Source organism: Corvus moneduloides, chromosome 1, assembly GCF_009650955.1.
Source record: "Corvus moneduloides isolate bCorMon1 chromosome 1, bCorMon1.pri, whole genome shotgun sequence".
NCBI classification, from domain to species: domain Eukaryota; kingdom Metazoa; phylum Chordata; class Aves; order Passeriformes; family Corvidae; genus Corvus; species Corvus moneduloides.
The window spans coordinates 42401027-42421980 of NC_045476.1; the positions used below are offsets into that span (position 1 = coordinate 42401027).

At 41.2% G+C, this 20954-nt stretch overlaps 1 long non-coding RNA gene across 1 annotated transcript in view; it reads left to right on the plus strand.

Moving 5' to 3' along the window:
* LOC116447847 overlaps positions 1–20954 on the plus strand; it is a 46710-nt gene that overhangs the window by 17049 nt on the left and 8707 nt on the right. The gene's annotated exons all lie outside the window — the stretch shown is intronic.

Consider the following 20954-nt stretch of genomic DNA (forward strand, 5'->3'; position numbering starts at 1 on the left):
TGGGGGGTCTATACTTTGTTATAGTATGCATCTTACCAGTGTATTTGGGGGATCTTGCCAATGTATACAAAAACCTGAAGGGAAGGTGCAGAGACAACAGGGCCAGGATCTTTCCAGTGGTACCCAGTGACTGCACAAGAGGCAATGGACACCCACAGAAACACAGGAACGTCCCTTGGAACATAAAGAATCACCCTGAGAGGGTGACTGAGCACTGGCATATGCTTCTCAGAGAGGTTGTGTTGTCTCCATTCTTAAAGATATTCAAAAGTCATCTGGACACAGCCCTGGGCAACTAACTCTTGGTTGCCCTGCTTGAGTACTGGGCAAGGTGACCTTCAGAGGTCACTGCCTAACTCAGCCATGCTGTGATTCTGTGACATGCAGGAGAAAATACATTGAAGAGTCAGAAGGATAATTAGAGAAGCTTCTGTTGTAGAAGGCTGTTGAAAAGAACATAGTGAGGATGGAAGAACACTGGAAATGGGGAGCAGACCAATCACGGAATCTCCATCCTTGGTGATATTCAGAACATGACTCATCAAAGCCCTGAGCAGCCTGTTCTAGCCTACAAGTCAGGTCTCAGCGTTGATCTTTCAGGCAACCTTTAGGTTGGCCCTTCGGAAACTTAAATTATTCTGATTGATTCTGATTGATTTTGTGTAAAATTTAAGCAACACTTCCTGCTCTTTGCAGGAGGGTCTTAATGAATGTAGAGATATTTGTAGCAGGACACAACATAAAACCCAAGTTGCTGGTGAGGATTAGTAGTATGAATATATTTTGACATCTCTGTTATTATTATTACTTTGCATGGCATTTGTGGAGCAAGAACCACAACTGTTGAGTGTACTACATTGGCATATGTGATATGACCAATATCCATTTATAAGTTGTTTCACAGAGGAGTCCCCTGGAGATGTGACTTCAGGAAGCTGGGGTATAGGATATGCTGTACAACACACTGTTTTGGCTAAGTGTTAATACCACAGACTTTAAGGACATGACATGAACACAACTTTCCAGAGAAAACTTGGGCACTTCTGCAAAAAAAGATTATGATAGATCCACCTCCTCCTGCCATTTCAGCTGCTCATTTTCTACTCTGGCTTATATGCACACTTTAATAATACATGTGGAGGCAGCAAGTTCCCCTGTAAAGAAATTAGATTTGGTGGACAGAAATGTCTTTGCACTGCTTCTACTCATAAGCCTTGGCACAAAATTCAAGGCAGGATTGATTGAATCAATACTTTCTCATAAGCCTGTGTTAACTCTGCTAGCTAACTATCTACAAGCCAAGGAGGGGAAAAGTAGGTGTTGAGAAGGCAGTTGGTGAAAGTTTCCTCAGGATAAGATCTGGAGACAAGTAGTCGTATTGAATTTGTGACAACCAGTAAACTCAGGGCACCTTGAGTCTGCTGAATTGATACAAGGCTACTTGAACATGCTGGCATCAACAGTATGTTGTATAGTTTGGACCACATCCTGGGAGACAGTGGCTGCTGGATGAAAAGAATACAGGATTATATGCCCACCTCATGGAACAGAAGAACTCTCTGAAAGACTTTCTGAATAACTACCTGGAAGCCATTGATGCTTCAACATGATCCTTAACTTCCAAGTATACAATGGAGATGTTGTCCCTACTGTTGCTCTGACTGGTAACTATGAGTGAATGCATGAGTGAGTAAGTGAATGTGTAACATAAATAGATATCTGCTATCAATAGTAACAACTCAATGGCCAAAGAAATATCTGTTGTGGCCTGCATCTCCCCCATTCAAACCCCTACCAGGGAAAAGGGAATTTACACTTTTTCTACAACAAATTAGAAATATAATGAGACAGAGAAAGGATCTATGCTGCTGGTTTCCTTGCTTTTTATTTCCAGTTAAAAATAGATGGTGCCCTTGTTTCAACTGGGATAGAGTTAATTTTCTTCCTGGTACATTGTTGTGTTTTGGATTTAATAAGAGAGTAATGTTGATATCACGCCAATGTTTCAGTTGTTGCTAAGTAGTGTTTACCCTAATTCAAGGGTTTTTCAGTTTTCCATGCTCTGCCAGTGAGGATCTGCACAATAAACTGGGAAGGAACATAGCCAGGACAGCTGACCTGCACTGGACAAAGGGACATTCCATAATACAGAATACCATACCCAGTATATAAACTGAAGGGAGATGGCCCGGAGGTGCCAGTCTCTGCTCGGGGACAAGTTGGGCATTGATCAGTGGATGGTGAGCAATTGTAGTGTGCAGAACTTGTTTTTCTTGTGTTTTATTCCTCTTATTTTCCCTTTTCTTCATTTTTATTATTATTGTTGTAGTTGCTATTATATTTCACTTTATGTCATTATTAAACTGTTCTTAACCCGTGGGTTTTTCCACTGAGGTGGGGCATGTGAGTGAGCAGCTGCATAGTACTTAGTTGCCAGCTGGGGTTAAAACCACAACAGTGGAAACAGATCAAGCGGCAAAGTTTTGAAATAAAATCATTCAACAGATAGCTTAAATGTCAATATGGACTATATACAGTACTAATAATTTTTATTCCAGTAATTATCCATAGAAGTGTCCAGAGAAGCACACTCTGTAGAAGAGTATGCTTCCAAAAGCTGTAGTTGCTCGTCATTGAAATTATCTGTTGTGTAATATTTAACATTATAATTATAATTATATATAATTTTGCTTTGTGTGAAAGATTTTCCTATTGCTGCTCTGAAATTGCCACTAAATTTCCATTTCACTGGATGCTCCCTTGTTCTTGTACTGAGAACATGTTATTTGTTATTGTGATTCTTTTTGTGTGCTCCCACTTAATTGCCTTCTGTCTAAGGCAAACATAGGAGAGTCTGTCAGTGTGTTTCTACTATTTTTTTATCCCAGTTAATTCTTCTGTCACCTTTTTGATAGGGGTAATTAAAATTGTGCAGTGTTCCGGATGACAAGAGATTTTTTAGTTAACTAAATTGCAATACATAGACATACATAATTTTATTTCTGTTCTATTACCACTGTATTTTATGCATAGCCCACTAACTTCTTGATTTTTCCACTACTGTTTCCTCATAAGTAATGGTCTTTTTTTATCTATTACAGTGTTTGTTGAGTCTTTTTTTGAGGTACAGCCAGTTTAGAACCCAGTAAAGTGAGCAGTTCCAGTGATTTCCTTTAAAGTGTTCCAAAGACTTGCCAGCATTTGGTTTCATCTGCCATCATGTTTTCTATTCACTCAACTTGCTTAAGACATTCAAACTTTTTCACAGTTTCTCTGGTCTCGACCTACTTGAATAGTTTTGGAATGTCAGCAAAACACTTTCCAGATAGTTGATAAACAACAGATGCCCTGGGATGGAACCTTGTGGCATGCCACAGATAACCTCATGCCATAGCAACCATTTTTCTTTCTTTTTGTTTCTTATTGCTTCACCATTTTTGATCTGTGCAACTACTTTGTCTCCTCTGCCTTCTCTTCTTTGCCCACTTAACTTCTGTAGTTGCTTTTTACTAAGTTTGGACAAAGAACCAGAGAACTTCATAATTGATGTCAGCCCTCTCTTTACCTGCTATACTACTGCCTCATTTAAAGAAATCTTATGAATTAGCTCCTTTGCAGAGCTCACAATGTATAGATCTCATTTTATTCTAAGTCTTTTAAAGGCACCAATGCAAATAATTTACCAGTTATTGAAAGCAAACTATCAGTCTGGAAGTCACTGGATGACTGCCCACTCTTTCATCTAACTGCTTGTGCAACACTGACTGTCCCTCAGCCCTCAAGTATGGCAGTCAATCCTGCTCTCCCACTCAGGACAGCAAAAAACTGTGTGTATAAATGTCCTGTCTTTCAGTGCAGAGTGTTTGCATAAGCACATGGTACTATCACGTTTAATGCAATGAGCACAACTGACCACTGAGACATTGGGTTATGCTGGTGTGACTGCATGTGTTAGCACTCACCTTTTGCTCTCTTGATTTGAATCTCACAGTTTTTACTCCCTTTCTTCCCATGTTATCTTCATAACAACTTTATGCTCTTCTGAACTACCTGTACAAATGATAACATGGCTTAAGTTATGACAGGCAGGAATTTTCACACACCTATTTGCAGCTGTGTCCGGTACATTCAGCCACTTTCTTTCCCCAAATTCTTAATCCCAAACAAATCTATCTGTGATCTGCTTCCTATCCTCTGCTCTTTCTGAGGGCCCTATTGCCAACTTGTCTCTTACAGCTTGTTGGTGTTTGCTTCTGTAGTGCAGATAATGTAATGTCCAGTCTCTCCTGACTACAGAGACTAATCTGTCTGTAAGGGAGCCTTATGTACTGTATACCAACCAGGCGGTATTGACTTCATTGCTTTTAGATTAGTCTATAGCACCAGATGGCCTTCTGTCTTTTTGGCACTCTCACAAAATGGCCAGTCTTACTCTGCTGCTCCTGGGATGGTGAGTATTTGCACATGGGGGATGACGGCTGCTTTCAGAAGTCTTCCCTTCTCCGCTAGATCATTTTGGATTTAGAGCACAGACTCCTGGATGCTCAGGTAGCATATCCTGACCCAGTCTGCCCCTTTTAGATAAAACAAATATGCTTCTTATTACAGGGGAAGAATCTAACTTGACTTTTCCACTACATCTGGAAACAAGTGCGTAGAGCTTTCTTTTCTCTCTGGATACATACCTAGATATACTGGAGGTCAGAATGAACAAAGATGTTGGGAATGTGCAGTTAGCAAAACAAGGAGTAAAACTAGGAAGAATTTGTTGCAGACAGCTGGGGATCATTCAGCTTTGTGTGATTTGATCTGATGGTTAATTATGAACTGAGACAAATCTGCTGTCAAAAAGTGACTGTAGAATAAGTAGACTCATCCTCCTGGAGATCCTGTCAGAGAGGCCACTCCTATGACAGCTCCCACAGAACTCTAATTACAACCTCTGTCTAGGAACATAGAAGCACAGCTCATGACATTGTCCCCTACGGCTGTCCAGCTGCAGCAGCAGCTCTTTGCTTTGCGGCTATTAGCAGTTACAGCAGCAGGTTACAGCAACTTTGGGCATCTCTATTCCACAGAAGAAAGTGAAATTAGCTCTGAAGAGGACACTGCAATTTTATGTGACAATTATGGGCCTTAATGGTGACGTGTTCTACCTACGATTCTCTAATCACAGCTGCATGTTCTTTTGCAAATTTTGAACATTCCTCCCTACCCACCAAACTAGGGAGACATGAACTCTAGCAAAGAAGATAAATGGGCTAAAAAGGTGGAGATACAATTTATGACAAGGAATTCATAAAACTGTAGAAATCAGAGTGCAAACTTCAGTTTTCCCAGGAGGCAAGATCCTGAACTCTTGCACCTTGCCTCTTCAATGACCCTTACCTCAGCAGTCCTCCTTTTTCCAAAATGACCTCACACTCGTTGTCTGGTCACCTTCTGTAGAACCAAAGTGAGAAAATAAGATGGCATTAGCTCTATTAACACATTTGGTCAAGTGAAACAGAGAGATGAGGAGTCAAGGCCTTGTCATCTTCTATGCTGAGCTGATGCAACAGGCTCTGCTGGGGCGCTGAAGTCTGGAGCAGTACCTGGCTAGTAACAGTCAAAACTTTGTTGTCCCTGTTTTCATGCACTGTAGCTAATATGTATCATTTTGTGTCTTCCACAGTATATGACAAGACAAATTATTTGCAGTGAGCTCCTTCTGTACAAGTGGTCAACACACATTTCATTACAGAGCCAACAACTAGCATATCAAAAGTGAAGACCTGGTACTTCATTAATTCACTTTTCTTCACATTATTTTCCTGGCTGTTCTTTTTTCAGTGTTTAGTCAAACAGATCTCTGCTGATTTTATGGAGAGATAACTAACAAGGAATTCTTGGTCTGAGTGCCCAGTATATTAGCAGACAGATCATCCTTGGTCTGAGGTTAAGGTGTTAGTGTATGACTGTCCTTGTGAGCTTCCCCTCTCCATTTCTGAATGATCTTGAGAAGTTTATACCAGAAAATCAAAATTGTGGATTACTAAACCTAACCTGTGGATTTCCATCTTTAAGCTTTTGAGGGAAAAGACATTAAAAGAAAAATGTGAAACATTTTCATATCACACAGGAGGCAATAGTTGATTTCTCACTTGAGTTGTCTGAGATAATTCAAATACTTTTAGAAGGAAAACAATCCAGAGGACTGTCTAGCCGAATTCATCCATCATCATGCATGGGAATTTCAAAGTGCCCCTGGGGTATACAACACCCAAGCAGGGGGAAGTAACTGTTTGAATCACTCTTAAGGCTTTCTTAAAAACTGCACTCTGCACGCAGTCAGTGTCATCAGAACATTTTTTCCTTGAGGGAAAGAGCTTAGCAGAGAGACTAGTGTTCTAATGTTCTGAAAAGTTCACTGAGTTATTTTCCCTCTGTAGGGGCAAAGGTGCTGAAATAACTTTAATTTTACATCTGTGTTTCCAAGTTCATTTGAACATAAATATTGCTGTTTGCCTGTTCTCTCTCTCCTTCCTTCCTTCCTTCCTTCCTTCCTTCCTTCCTTCCTTCCTTCCTTCCTTCCTTCCTTCCTTCCTTCCTTCCTTCCTTCCTTCCTTCCTTCCTGCCTTCCTTCCTTCCTTCCTTCCTGCCTGCCTTCCTGCCTTCCTTCCTTCCTTCCTTCCTTCCTTCCTTCCTTCCTTCCTTCCTTCCTTCCTTCCTTCCTTCCTTCCTTCCTTCCTCCCTGCCTTCCTGCCTGCCTTCCTGCCTGCCTTCCTTCCTGCCTTCCTTCCTGCCTTCCTTCCTGCCTTCCTGCCTTCCTGCCTGCCTGCCTTCCTGCCTGCCTGCCTTCCTGCCTGCCTTCCTGCCTGCCTTCCTGCCTGCCTTCCTTCCTGCCTGCCTGCCTTCCTTCCTGCCTTCCTTCCTGCCTTCCTGCCTGCCTGCCTTCCTGCCTGCCTGCCTTCCTGCCTGCCTGCCTGCCTGCCTTCCTGCCTGCCTTCCTGCCTTCCTGCCTGCCTTCCTGCCTTCCTGCCTTCCTGCCTGCCTGCCTGCCTGCCTGCCTGCCTGCCTTCCTGCCTTCCTGCCTCCCTGCCTGCCTTCCTGCCTTCCTGCCTTCCTTCCTGCCTGCCTTCCTGCCTTCCTGCCTTCCTTCCTGCCTTCCTTCCTGCCTTCCTTCCTGCCTTCCTGCCTTCCTGCCTTCCTGCCTGACTTCCTGCCTTCCTGCCTGCCTTCCTGCCTGCCTGCCTGCCTTCCTGCCTTCCTGCCTCCCTGCCTCCCTGCCTGCCTTCCTGCCTTCCTTCCTGCCTGCCTTCCTTCCTTCCTGCCTTCCTTCCTTCCTTCCTTCCTTCCTTCCTTCCTTCCTTCCTTCCTTCCTTCCTTCCTTCCTTCCTTCCTTCCTCCCTCCCTCCCTGCCTTCCTGCCTGCCTTCCTTCCTGCCTTCCTTCCTGCCTTCCTGCCTTCCTGCCTGCCTGCCTTCCTGCCTGCCTGCCTTCCTGCCTGCCTTCCTGCCTGCCTTCCTGCCTGCCTTCCTGCCTGCCTTCCTTCCTGCCTGCCTGCCTTCCTTCCTGCCTTCCTTCCTGCCTTCCTTCCTGCCTTCCTTCCTGCCTTCCTGCCTGCCTGCCTTCCTGCCTTCCTGCCTTCCTGCCTTCCTGCCTTCCTGCCTGCCTTCCTGCCTTCCTGCCTGCCTTCCTGCCTTCCTGCCTTCCTGCCTGCCTTCCTGCCTGCCTGCCTGCCTGCCTTCCTGCCTTCCTGCCTCCCTGCCTGCCTTCCTGCCTTCCTGCCTTCCTTCCTGCCTGCCTTCCTGCCTTCCTGCCTTCCTTCCTGCCTTCCTTCCTGCCTTCCTTCCTGCCTTCCTGCCTTCCTGCCTTCCTGCCTGACTTCCTGCCTTCCTGCCTGCCTTCCTGCCTGCCTGCCTGCCTTCCTGCCTTCCTGCCTCCCTGCCTGCCTTCCTGCCTTCCTGCCTTCCTTCCTGCCTGCCTTCCTGCCTTCCTGCCTTCCTTCCTGCCTTCCTTCCTGCCTTCCTTCCTGCCTTCCTGCCTTCCTGCCTTCCTGCCTGACTTCCTGCCTTCCTGCCTGCCTTCCTGCCTTCCTGCCTTCCTGCCTTCCTGCCTGCCTTCCTGCCTGCCTTCCTGCCTGCCTTCCTGCCTTCCTGCCTTCCTGCCTGCCTTCCTGCCTTCCTGCCTTCCTGCCTTCCTGCCTTCCTGCCTGCCTTCCTGCCTGCCTTCCTGCCTTCCTGCCTTCCTGCCTGCCTTCCTGCCTTCCTGCCTTCCTGCCTTCCTGCCTTCCTTCCTGCCTGCCTTCCTGCCTTCCTGCCTTCCTGCCTGCCTGCCTTCCTTCCTGCCTTCCTTCCTGCCTTCCTGCCTGCCTGCCTGCCTGCCTGCCTTCCTGCCTGCCTGCCTTCCTGCCTGCCTTCCTGCCTGCCTGCCTTCCTGCCTTCCTGCCTGCCTTCCTGCCTTCCTTCCTGCCTTCCTGCCTGCCTTCCTGCCTTCCTGCCTTCCTGCCTTCCTGCCTTCCTTCCTTCCTGCCTTCCTTCCTTCCTTTCTCTCCTTCCTTCCTTCCTTTCTCTCCTTCCTTCCTTCCTTTCTCTCCTTCCTTTCTCTCTTTGTCTCTTTCTTTCTGTCTCTCTCGCTTTCTCGCTTTCTCAATGCATGGTATATGTAACTTTTGTACAACCTGGAAATTCTTCTCTTTCTAATGTGCAAAAGCAGCTGTTTGCAACTCATTATAACATGGCCTCAGTTTAGGTAGTGTTCCTGAGGACCACACAAAAATAATTTGGAGCCCTCTTCTGACCACGTGATCTTCAAAAATGGCCAAAAACCTCTCAAGCTATGAAGGGAGAATGGCTCATCCACCAATGAAACTCCAGGCTACATAGAAAGGTAGTCCTAATTCTCTTGATTATGTGTTTGAATGTGCTCTAAACTCGTCTCTTTCTTCAACTGCATGTAGAAATAAAAGCTACAGCAATCTCAAAACAAACAAACAAACTTATCAAAAATACCCATTTTTGCAAAGATTATTAGCAAGGTTCAGCCTATGCTTAACCCAAGTGTGGAAGGCAACTTCCCCGCTTGTAAGCAAGAGAGGATGTTAGTGTTTATGAGATGTTTTGGTAGGGAGAGATAAGGGTTGGTACTGAGAGACAGGGATATTATGTGAAACTGATGTCCTGCACTATTACTGTGGAAGTTTACTCCCAGCAAGCTACATGAGAAATTCAGCAAAGACTCCTGAAGTTCTACACTAAAAATCTGTGGCATAAATAAATAATTTATTCTTCTGCCAATCAGGTTTTCTCCCAGTAAAGGTTCCTCTTGACTGACTGAGACAAAAAGGGAACACGTTACCATGGCCTCAAAATCCCTGCTGCTTAGCTTAAATACAGCACTGAGTTGAGAGGACAATGTTTGTGTGTTGTAAGATTATGGAAACTGTGTGCAGTGGAAGGCTGGATGTTAGCTGGGTGAGTGAGTAGACTCTGAGCAATAAAGCATTGGTGTATGACAGTAGAACACAACACTGAAGGGGTATCATATCACATGGGCTTCTCTAGACTGGAAAGGCAATGTAGGTTAGGTAAAGTTAAACAATGTTCTTTGCTTGTAGCCTCAGAGGGAAGTTGCTGGTTGAAGAGATTTTTCTGAATTACTCACAAGCTGATTTATTGATTAATGCTAGGTATTCACCTCTTCAGATAAAGCCCAGGTTTTTTTTGCCTAGTAGTAAGGAGAAATTAAATAAACAGCCATTTTTCTCAAATCTATCTAAATAGATATTTTAAAAATACATTAGTACTGTTCCTATGCCAAGATTTTCCTTGTCTTTTTGAGCATTATGGCCAGCCAAGGATCACCATCAATAAGACGACTATCCCTATTTAGATCAACTGGCAAACATAAAACCCATCTGTGTGTTGTTTAACAGGTGCCATTTTAGATCCATGGGGAGCAAAGCAAGCTTTGTACAGATGGACAGTTATTCATTGGACCCATGCTAGCAGTATAATATTTATTCAGCCACTGCCTGCCTACAAGCTCAATATTTGAAAGAGTCAGTGAAAAATGTTTCTGGTGGAATATTTTCCTGAGAGGGAAATAGAAGGAGGAAGCAAAGGAAATTCCATTAAAAATTGGCTTACACTCGCCAACAGTCTCATTTTGATCAAGAAATGCAAGTTCTGGCAAGTGTTCTGGGAATCACTTGCAGCAACCTGAAGGCTTTAATTATTAATCGAAATACTATTAAACAGTATACTTTTCATGGAAAGGAAGGCAGTTCCTTCTGCTGACAGCAGTTGTATAAATTGGAACGGAAACTGGCAACTCCCATGTACTACACCAGGTAATGAAGGACCCTTTCTCCACTTACGTAATCACTTCCTTTTGGTTTCTTTTAATTTTATGGATGACCTCGAGAATGGAGAGAAGGGTATATGAATAATGAAAAAATATATGAAAGAAAATTTCAAAATGTATTTTGCTAAGTCTAGTGAAAAACAATTGGTTGGGCTGACTTGTACTGAAGAGAAATACCTTTTGCTGTGGGAACCACTGCAGAGATTCTGTGAGTTACTATGTGTATGCTGTGCATGTACTGAAGTGATCCTCCTGACTGCAGCCTCACAGAAATGACTAAGGGACTAATGTAGTTTTCAATAACAGCCTGCTACTTTTTCTGTAGTCCATACAAGAGCATGGGCATACAGACATTTTATCCTGCTTAAGCTTAGTAAAGGCATCTTCATGTAATGACAGTAAGTCTCCAGCATGGGAAAGCAAGCAGTAAGTTCTTGGAGTAAGCCAGCTGAAACTGTTATTAGCACTACCTGCAGTAGGTGAATAGTGATTCAAGCAGTGAGAAACTGCCATTGTGGTTTGGATGTTAAATATAGCATTCTTTGTGTTAAAGAGTGGATAGACTCACAAAACCTAACATCATTTGTTGCAAGACTTGCAGACTTGCCAACTCTCAAGCACTGTGTTCAGCTTCCTGACTGTGACCACTACCTTTTGTCCCACCATGACTTCAAAATCGGGTGAAAAAAAGGAGTGCAATATATAAGCATTACATATTTGTTGTTAAAAACTGGCTTGTGAGACCTTGGTAACAGGGGACATAACAAGGTATTTATGTTATCTATTATTGCTTTCAAGAGAATCATAATTGCTTCAGGTAGATTAAATTCTAAGATGTGATAAAAACCCCCCTGATGACAGCAATTAAATTTTAACAAAAAGCCAATTGCACTGGACAAAATTACCATTTCTGTTACTACTATTAAAGTATACCAAAGGGAAAAAAGATGTTTTAAGGGCTGAGATAAAACAAAAGGACCAACTTTTGCCGATTTTATATTTTTTCTCTAGAATCGAAGCATGGTTGAGTTGGAAGAAACCTTTAAAGATCATCTAATCCAACTCCCTGTCATGGGCAAGGGACATTTTTCATTAGATCAAATTCTTTAAAGCCCAGTTCAGCCTGACCTTGAATACTTGCAAGCATGGAGCATCCATAGCTTCTATCATCAACCTGCTCCAGTGTCTTACCACCTTCATCGTAAAATATTTCTTGCTTATGGCCAACCCAAATCTACCTTCTTTAAACTACTGCCCCTTGACCTATCACTACATGCCTTGGTAAAAATTCTCTGTTCATTTTTCTTACAAGCCCCCTTTATATATTGAAAGACAACAACAAAGTTCTCTCCAGAGCCAATTCTTCTCCAGGAGGAACAAACTCAACACTCTCAGCCTTTCCTTACAGCCCTCTGGCCATTTCCATGGCCATGCTCTGGGACTCTTAACAACAGGTTGATGCCATTCCTGTGCTGGGGACCCCAGAGCTGGATACAGGTGAGGTCTCACAAGAGCAGAGCAGGGAGGGAGAATCACCTCCCTAGACTTGCTGGCCACCTTCGGATGCAACTCAGGATGTGATTGGACTTCTGGGCTGTAGGTGCACATTATCATCTCATGTCCAGTTTTTCTCTGAATTTTTTATTGTGCAAATATAGCATCCTGGTGATTTGGAAAAAAAATTATTCAATTATTCTGCATTTACATCAGGTTGTATACAGTTTATACAGTTTACTAATATGCAGGTAAAGAAAGAGAAAAAAAAAAACCCTGAAAACAACCCCAAAACCCCACTTTCTGGTGGTTTCCAAAAAAAAAAAAAAAAAAAGGAAGAACATCAAACCACAGTAGGAAAAAAAATGGCATAATATTCATTCCCAGAAGAAAGCATTCAGGATGAAGTTGTGAAAGTGTCCAAGAAAACACAGTTCTCATTATACCATGAAGAGTTGCCTATAATAAATCATCCAGTCCAGTCACTGGTGTGCATGGAGAGGGTAGACTCTTAGCATGGATGAGCAAATATTGCCTATGCTTTATTCTAGAGTTTTAAAGAAGATCCTGATCAGAATTACTGTTAAGAAAAGAATACAAATCAGGTTTTCTTATAGGCCAGTGAGCAAGAAGTGGAAAATCAGGGGCAACCAAAGGCATTCATGTTATGTTTTAGAAAAATAATTTCTGAAAGTATCTGTAAAGGCCTTGCCTGTTGCTATAATGTTTCTGAAATAACCCTACTGGTCTTTTCTAAATATATACATTCATTGATCAGAGACAGAAAGAGAAACTTGAACAGCACTAAAAACATTTCAAGCACAATAGTTCAGTTTCAATGATGTTAGACATTGCTTTTACTTACAGGCTTCTCCATGGAATTCTGATCTGCCAAGGAGCATGCCTAAAATGCAGATAAGAGATGGATAGACATGAAAATATATTTTCAGGTAGTTCTGTGTTCCTTAGTACAAGGAAGATTGTTGCTTCAGAAAAACATCGGCACCATAGCTTGGCTTGGCTCTCACCCTGCTTTTACCAGCTGCCTCTCCTGCTCAGAGTTCTTCTTCTGTGTCCTAGTGAACATCATCCACCAGTCCTATTTCTTTGTTGTTTGACAGTCAGACATATCCCTCCTTGCATGTGTTGGGGGAGTCGTTTCTCCTGCTCCCCCTCCTGGAAGGTGTGAGAGAGCCTTGAAATGCTAAACGCTACTCTTCTTTTTTCCAGGGCCTACTCAGCTTCCTTTTCCTTTGGAGACGATATGAGTTTTTCTCAATATGCTCCATTGTACTTTTTATCTACATCCACTTCTTATTTTGTGTTATGAAATCATTTGTTTTCTTTGAGTTTGCTAAGTGCAGCTAGTCTGTGCATGGCTCATTACATTACTTCTGAACAGCCAGAGCCAAACCACCACCACAAGCCCCTGTTAAAGAAGTGGTGTTTTTCTTGCTTGTTCTCTTGCTCAAGGAAAGTAATTGAGTTTGTATAATTTGTGTTTTAAATTCATCCAATAAGAAAAGGAGATTCTTCAACCCGTTTTTTTTTTATCCCCCAAGTGTGAAAATTAGATTTATCAGTTATTAACGTGTTTATTTTTTTAAGGTATCTAGCTTTGTGTCACTGTTGATTTCACTATTTGCAAACTGGCTTTGTCATTTTATTGATAGCACTTGAGTGAAGAACTCTCTGATAATATATGCAAACTCACAGCTCTCAACAAGCTTTACAGCTCCGTTAATGAGGGGATTAACAAGAGCACTGCAATGTATTTAACCTGCGGCACTAGCTCTGTTTCAATAAGACTTCAACAGCCTATTAAATGGAGTGGGGGCTCAATTAACCCAGACAAAGGCCACTCTACAGAACATGGCAGGGAGGACCACAGTTAGCATCTGCCTAAGCAGCTTGTTCCGAGCTGGAAATAAAGAGGGTGACATGTTCTCGCCCCGAGCTATGATATAACTGAAATGGTGATTCTAGTTCATCTGCGTTGACTGAATAGGTGCCGGCATTGAAACCCACCACTATCTCGCCATATGACAGTTTGTAAAATCCGAGTGCACTCAACGGTCACCCAGAGCCTCCTGCCTGCAAGCACCGAGGTATTGTTCCCAGGGAGCTTTCTCCAGCACAAGGATGCAGTGCCGGCATGGTGTTACGTTCGGACAGTCAGGGAACATCATGTCAGTAGATCTTTCAGGGAATGTTTTAACAATCTCCTGCCAGAGAGGGATTCGGCATGGAGGTGTTACTGGTCTTTGTGTAGTCTGATTATTTCATTGGAGGTTAAAATAAGAACTGGAAAATGACACATAAGCAGGGTGGGAGAGAAACAAAATTTTTTAGAAATGCAAATTGTACATCAGCAGCACAGCTACATTTCTCAGTTCTTGGTTAAATTTCAAGCATTTGTTTTAAAAGATGTTACTCATAGTTAAACTTGTGCTGACAATGCTTTACTGGATAAAGTTCTTATCCTTCCCTTGGTTTTGGGATAAGAAGAAAGGATTTTTGCTATTCCTAGGGAAGAACTATCTGCAAAAGTCAGCTATTCTTTTATTTGGTAATCTAGGTTTAGGTTTCTCAACACATATTGTTACAGACCACAGGTTTTATCAAGAGATGGTCACTGATGGAAGAACAGCATTAAGGTGGCCTTATGTGCCCTGGTGTAAGAATCTAGAGACCATGTTGCAATTATTCGCAAGATAATTGGAAATAATAGAAACCAGCTTTTTTTCTTCTATTGGAAAAAGTAGAAAACAACAAAATTTTTAGCTAACAACCAATCAAAAAATGCAAAAGTAATAATGTCTACTGCAAAATTTGTTAGGTAGACAAAAAAGATAGGGGACATGAATTAATACCTGGATTAATTGTAAATCCTTTTGATGCCTTTTCCTGGTCTTAAAATCAAGAGTCATACACAGTTAGAAGGGGAAAAGGGATTTTATCTTGGTATTTATTTTAAGGATCCTTAAGTGCACACATCCAGGTCATTTGCACCGAAATCCACCCCACAAAAATGCACACCCCCAAAAGATCTGGTATAACATTATAGGTGTTACTAATTAGCATATCTATCAAAGATTCCCCAATGAGAGGCTCAAGTGAGCCCCCCTCCCCAAGGAACTTTCCCCTGGATGGTTCTATCTTAGTTTACAGAATGTGTTCTGGAGAGCACCTTGGGGTCTGAGGCACACTGATCCCTAGCTATGAAGCTTCTAAAATGTTTAGTCTCTCAGCTTGACAAACAAGTCCAAGAATGTAGGCAAAAAGCATTAAGAATACAGAAGTTGCAAAAAAGGTGTAACGGGGTATAAAAGAAAAGGCAAAAAGTCTTCATGGCATCACTTTCAGAAAACACAGCTCTGCTCAAAAGGGTGTGATAGTTTTCTTTCATTTCCTCTTTTACTTGAAGAATGCTATGTGTTCATTTGAAAAAAACGTGCTCATGAATGTGTAAATGAATTTGATATATTGCACATGCCATAATCTGGTGACAAGGGCCAATAAATAAACTTGCATTGTTAGCAGAATAGATGGAGGAACTAGGTCTACCAAATGTGGAAGAACCGGATGGGCTCTGTCAAGTGCATGAGTGAGTGGTAAGTCCACGACTTACCTGAAAATAAATGTATATAAGCCATTTCCAGGTTAAAGAATCCAAACTGCATCTGTTTTTTACAGATATCAAGCATATGGATCCATCTGCCTTGTTTTCAGTGATAAGTATGCATAATGCTTTTTTCAGGACCATTTATTCTAGTGCTCTGTACATTTGGTTTTACATGACATTCAAGGCCAGAAAAACATAAGAATCCTCCCCTTTTATGCAAGTCACTTCCAGGTTTATGTGAAGTCAGATCTCAAGTCTTCCAAGGCAGAAAACATCTGCATTTCTAATGCAGAAAACAAACAAAAGACAATTTTTTTGTATCCCCTCCAGAGTTAATTAAGAGACATAAAAGAGAAGAGACCCAATTACTTTTGTTTTGAGGTCAACTTTAAGTATTTCTGATTATTATAGTAAGGACACGTGCTGCTAATTTTATACTTTTATGTAGAGGCTAATTTTCTTCCCTTGGATCTGTATGTTATTATGGTTTGAGGATAAAATACATGAATTACTATAGCAATGTATTGATTTCCAGCAGGGAAAAATAAAGGGAAGTTATTAAATGAACACTGGTTTTCTGTTGGGATGTATTTGCTTTACCTTTTTAAGTCTAACCTGAGGTTAATAGGGCATTATTGCCTCTAATCACATCTATCTGGACATGCCTCATTGGTAGAATACATGCATTATTGGAAGTTCTAGAGGCAATGTTGTCGTTTTTAAAAGAGGAGGGAAAATTGGAACAAATTATGTCATCAAATAATTAGTAACTGCATCAGGCCTTCAGCAAGCATGTTAGGTAGTTTCTGTAGGCTTGTGTGTACCTTCTTAAAGTTTATTTAGATTCCTTGAGCCTTTGGCACAGAGAGGTCCCTGTTGTGCTGGAAATGGTACAAGCATGTAGAAAGCAGGATACAGGATGAGCATAGAGGATGTGATTATGGTGTTAGTGGTGGTCTAATCCAACAGGGTGATTTTTGATCCCTCCTATCCAGTGTATTCTTCCCAACAGTGACAACAGCAGATGCTATTGGGGAGCAGCATGCAATCCTGGCTACTCTCTGCAGTCCTTTCCTTTTGCGTTTCCCCACCCTCCACAACTGCTGGATAAGGGATGTTAGAGAATGCATCACTGCCTATTAATGTTAATGTCGGCTTATGGATCTACTGCCCATGTATTTATTCAGACCTCTTTTAACCTGATGATAGCTTCTGCATCTATGACTGCCTGTGGCAATATATTCCAGAGGTTCATTCCTGTTGTTTAAAACCAAACTAACTACTTAAAAAATAATTTCTAGGTGGCTCTCCCATTTGTTGTGTAACCCCTTGTTCAAATAGCTTGGAACTTGCTGCATAACCACTCACCTTGTCTGTTGCCATCATAAGATTCTAAACCGCTCCCCCAGTCCTCAGCCATCTGCTGTCCACAGTGGAGTTCCATCCACTTCAGTCTCTCACAAAAGAGGAGCTCTCTCTACTTAATTATTTTATTTGCTGTTCTCCATACTTTCTTAACTTTGCTCTGTCATTTTTTTAGGTATGAAACTGAAAATAGTACTTAAAGAAGTTCTTATTTATCATGTGCATCATTTTCTACTCATTCTTTCCTTTTAAATCATGGTCATTGAATGATAATAACGACTTAACCATAAGACAATAACACGTTAGGCAAGGTGATAGGAGGAAAAATTGCTTAGCACACATTGCTACTGCTCCTCTTCCAAATATTTTTTTTGTCATTTGGAAAAACATACACAGTATATAAACAGCAGATAGATCTTTGCTCCTTGTCAGTGCCTTACCAGATATGCTGGCTTTCAGCCAGTCCAAGTTAACTGGAATTCAATTAGCATCTTTGACACTTTTAAGCAGTTATTTTTCTACTTTTATTGGCAATTGATTCCCTCTGAGTTTAGCTGCACAGGAATGAAGATGTCTATCAATTTTTCAACTTAATGAATGGCTTTCAGGAGAGGACAAAAATCAGTATAGTATTGGAGGCTGAAGTGTGAACAGAAAATGGACGAGTTTGTATATAACAAATAGCAATATTTCAGAATGTCAATAATATACAAATTTTACAAAGTATAAATCATAGGAATAGCCATTAGGAAATCCATCATGTCCTCTGCTAAGGAAAAATATCGACAGTGTTTTTCCTGAATTCTTACCGAGTGTCAGGGAACAGGAATGCATGTGGGCATTTAAATGAGGCAAAAAAAGAGAAAGAGAATGAAAGCAAAATTATAAAGGGCAGGAGGGGTTGAAAGAAAGTACACAAAAAAAACCCCAGTCTGCACAAAGATATTTCTCACAGACAATTTATCCATACAATTAAGAATTCTGGTTTGTGGAATCAAACCCACGTTCCCCTGTTTCTAGATCTTCAGGTGAAAATTGTTTCCTTCAAAGGATCACCAAACCTAGTGAGAGGTTAGATTGTGCAGCTTTTGACTGTTACAATAAACCAGGAGTTCAGGAAGAGACTGAGAAGCATCTGAGCAAAGAAAATGAACATCTTTCTGGGATTCTTGGATAGCTGCCAGCTCGCACATTAAGCTCTGTTTTCCAAACCAATTGTTCTGTTGTTTCAAGTGAAAATAGTCTTCATCCTCTGCCTGGACTTCTTGTTTTTCACAAAATGAATTTTCCAGCATAAACATGGGTTTTTTTTTTCTATAACTTCCTGATATATCAGCATTTACTGTGGTATATGCATTGATATAATTTATATAAACAGGAGAAGATGATGATAGGTAAGCATTACAGAGCTACTGGAAGATACTCAGAAAATGCTGTTTGAGAATGATTTTTGCACTTTTTTTGTTGTTTTTGTTTATTAAACACTACTTTGCAATAAACAAAACAGCTATTAATTATTAGCTAATATTTATAACACTGGACTCTGTTTCAAGGCTAAATACTGCTAAAGGCTGCTAAATCTACAATATAAATGCCCAGAATTAAAGCTATTAGCCAATATGAAAGCTGTAATTATACTATTAATTGTTCATGTCCTGGAAAATGTTTGCAACAGATGCCAAAGGTGGGATTAGGTACATGCCAGTAAAGCCTCACTTACGGATGGTTTTCAAATGCTGTAAATTACTTTATGATTATCAAAAGGATACACACATGAGAAAATGTGTGAATGAGATTGAAATATGGAAATTGCTTTACTAGATCAGACCTACAGTTAGAACACAACATCCAGTACCTGACAATGAATGACACTAAGGTGTATATTATCCTCTAATAATTAAGTTCTAGTGAACCAGGTTTAGTATCCCTTCAGGAATTTCATGTTTGGTTATGGTATATATGGATTCTCTTGATGTCTGTAAATGAAGTCCAATCCACTGTTTCAACTTCTTGTGTTCTTGGTTTCTTGGCTTCCTGTGACAGTTTTACAGTCCAGCTAGAACCTGTGTAGAAAACAATTCCTCAATTTTTTTAAAATATCTTCCAATGTAAATGAATGTTCCATTTATCCTCGTAGAGTGGAACTCTCCTGTGTGTTTTTCAAATAGACTTCCACTTTAATTCTCTCTTTTCATGGTTTTTCCAGTAACAAGGACCTGAATGTCAAATAGGTTGTTTCCTGTACTTCTGAATATTGCCTCTCTGCAGTTAAGCAGGATAAATGGATTAGGTGAGTGTGTCATGGTTGTTTCTGTGATTCTAATCACTGACTTTACTTAGGATTTTGTCAATTGCTCTCATAGTTATAGAGAGTTTATGTCAACAGGAGCTAGAATGATGATCACTGACCTTTGCTTTTGTGCTTTTACTGGAGCCAAAAGAACTGAGATGGAAGAGGAGCAAGAAATATATTCTTCCTCTCAGCTTCATCAAACTACTTTTTGATCTTTTGTCCTCATTGAACCTCTATCCATTTTTTGTTCAGAAACTTTTTAGAGTATTTGAAAACATGCCAGTTCTGAATGTTTATGAGAAGAGATGTGAGATCTGTTGTACTTATGATCACAGAAAAGATTTTAATTCTTTTAGCCACTTATCTATTCAATGTGAGAATAGATGCTAGCCTGTGTACATTGAAGTTAATACCTTAGTGAACTTGGGAGCACTGAACATAGTAACAATAAAAATGAATAGCTCATAGCCAGCAATTGTCTCAGGTAATCTGATGGAGCGGTGGTAATTTGATCCACTGCTTTTTAATGTTTTCTACACATGTATAGACAGATACATTGGAAATATCTGTGTTTCTTAAAGCTGTAGGTGGTAATGTTCATTCTGTAAGTTCTGCGCAAAACAATAGCCCCAAGTCTTTGAGTTCCCCTTCTCTTGTGGGTGCCATGTCATGGTGGCCAAGTTACAGATAAGCATTACTTGCTGGAACCAGCTCTGACTCCACTAGGCTAAGTCAAAGTCCTCCACTGTTTTTGGATTCACACACTCAACCGCAACTTGACATTAGGGAAAAGAGGAGGTAAGCAACTACAGGAGGGAAAGTGAGAGAAGGAAACACGTGTGATGGAACTGCTTGTCTCAGACTGTTTGTGGAGGGCAATTTGCTCAGATTTGGTACTTTTCTGTTTTGGCTTAACTGGTTTACACTGTTGCTATGTATACTGCTGCATTCTCTGGCTTTCTGTGTGGCCTGCACCACCAGTGAGAAGTGGAATCTTGTTTTTTCAAAAGGCTGTCCTGTGGGTCAGATCTGTGCATGGGCTTTTAGAAGCAAAAGCTTAGCACTTGGACTTGAACTGAAAAAATACAGATGCTACTTCTTTAACTTGAGAGAAATTTTCTTCAGCCCTGTAGCAAGATGTTGTGGTAACTGTTATAAAGGTTGTTGCATATGTAATGCTAACTCCAGTTATTTATTTCTGAGGAAGATGTATTTCTCCATCCATGCTAGCCCCAGAGATCTTACTATGTCCACCTAGAGCTGCTCACTGCCAGTGTAATTTCAAGTGAAATGTCAGAAAGTTAGTTTGCAATTTCTTGAATTAGAGTAGTTGAAGGGGAGGGTTGGGGGGGGTTGGTGTCGGCTGTTTTTTTTTCAGAGACAGTTGTTTGTGGTTTTGTTTGTTTGTTTGGGGTTTTTTGTAGGGGGAGTTATTTTGGTTTTGTTTCTTGGGTGTTTTATTTTGGTTTTCACTTATATAGATATATATTCACTCTTTTTTACCAGAGAGCATCTGTCCCTATAAACATCTCAGTAAAGCAGGGTTATCAGTGATGCTGGTGAAAAGATCAGTAGTGGCATTAATAGAGTGTGGTTAAAGATCTGTGTGTGGAACATTGTGATAGGCTTCAGCTCATGTTAATATAGGGGTTTTATTCATTTTTTTTTAAGACATTAAATTCATCCCTGTAGACAGCACTTTAGAACCTGATACAATAAAGGAGTCTTGTACTGGATATGTCCTCTACATCATGGCCAAGCTTTTAGCTGAGCACAGATCTTTGAAGACAAAAAGCTGCTTTTCTCTGTCTGCCTTTTGCTATGCTCAGTC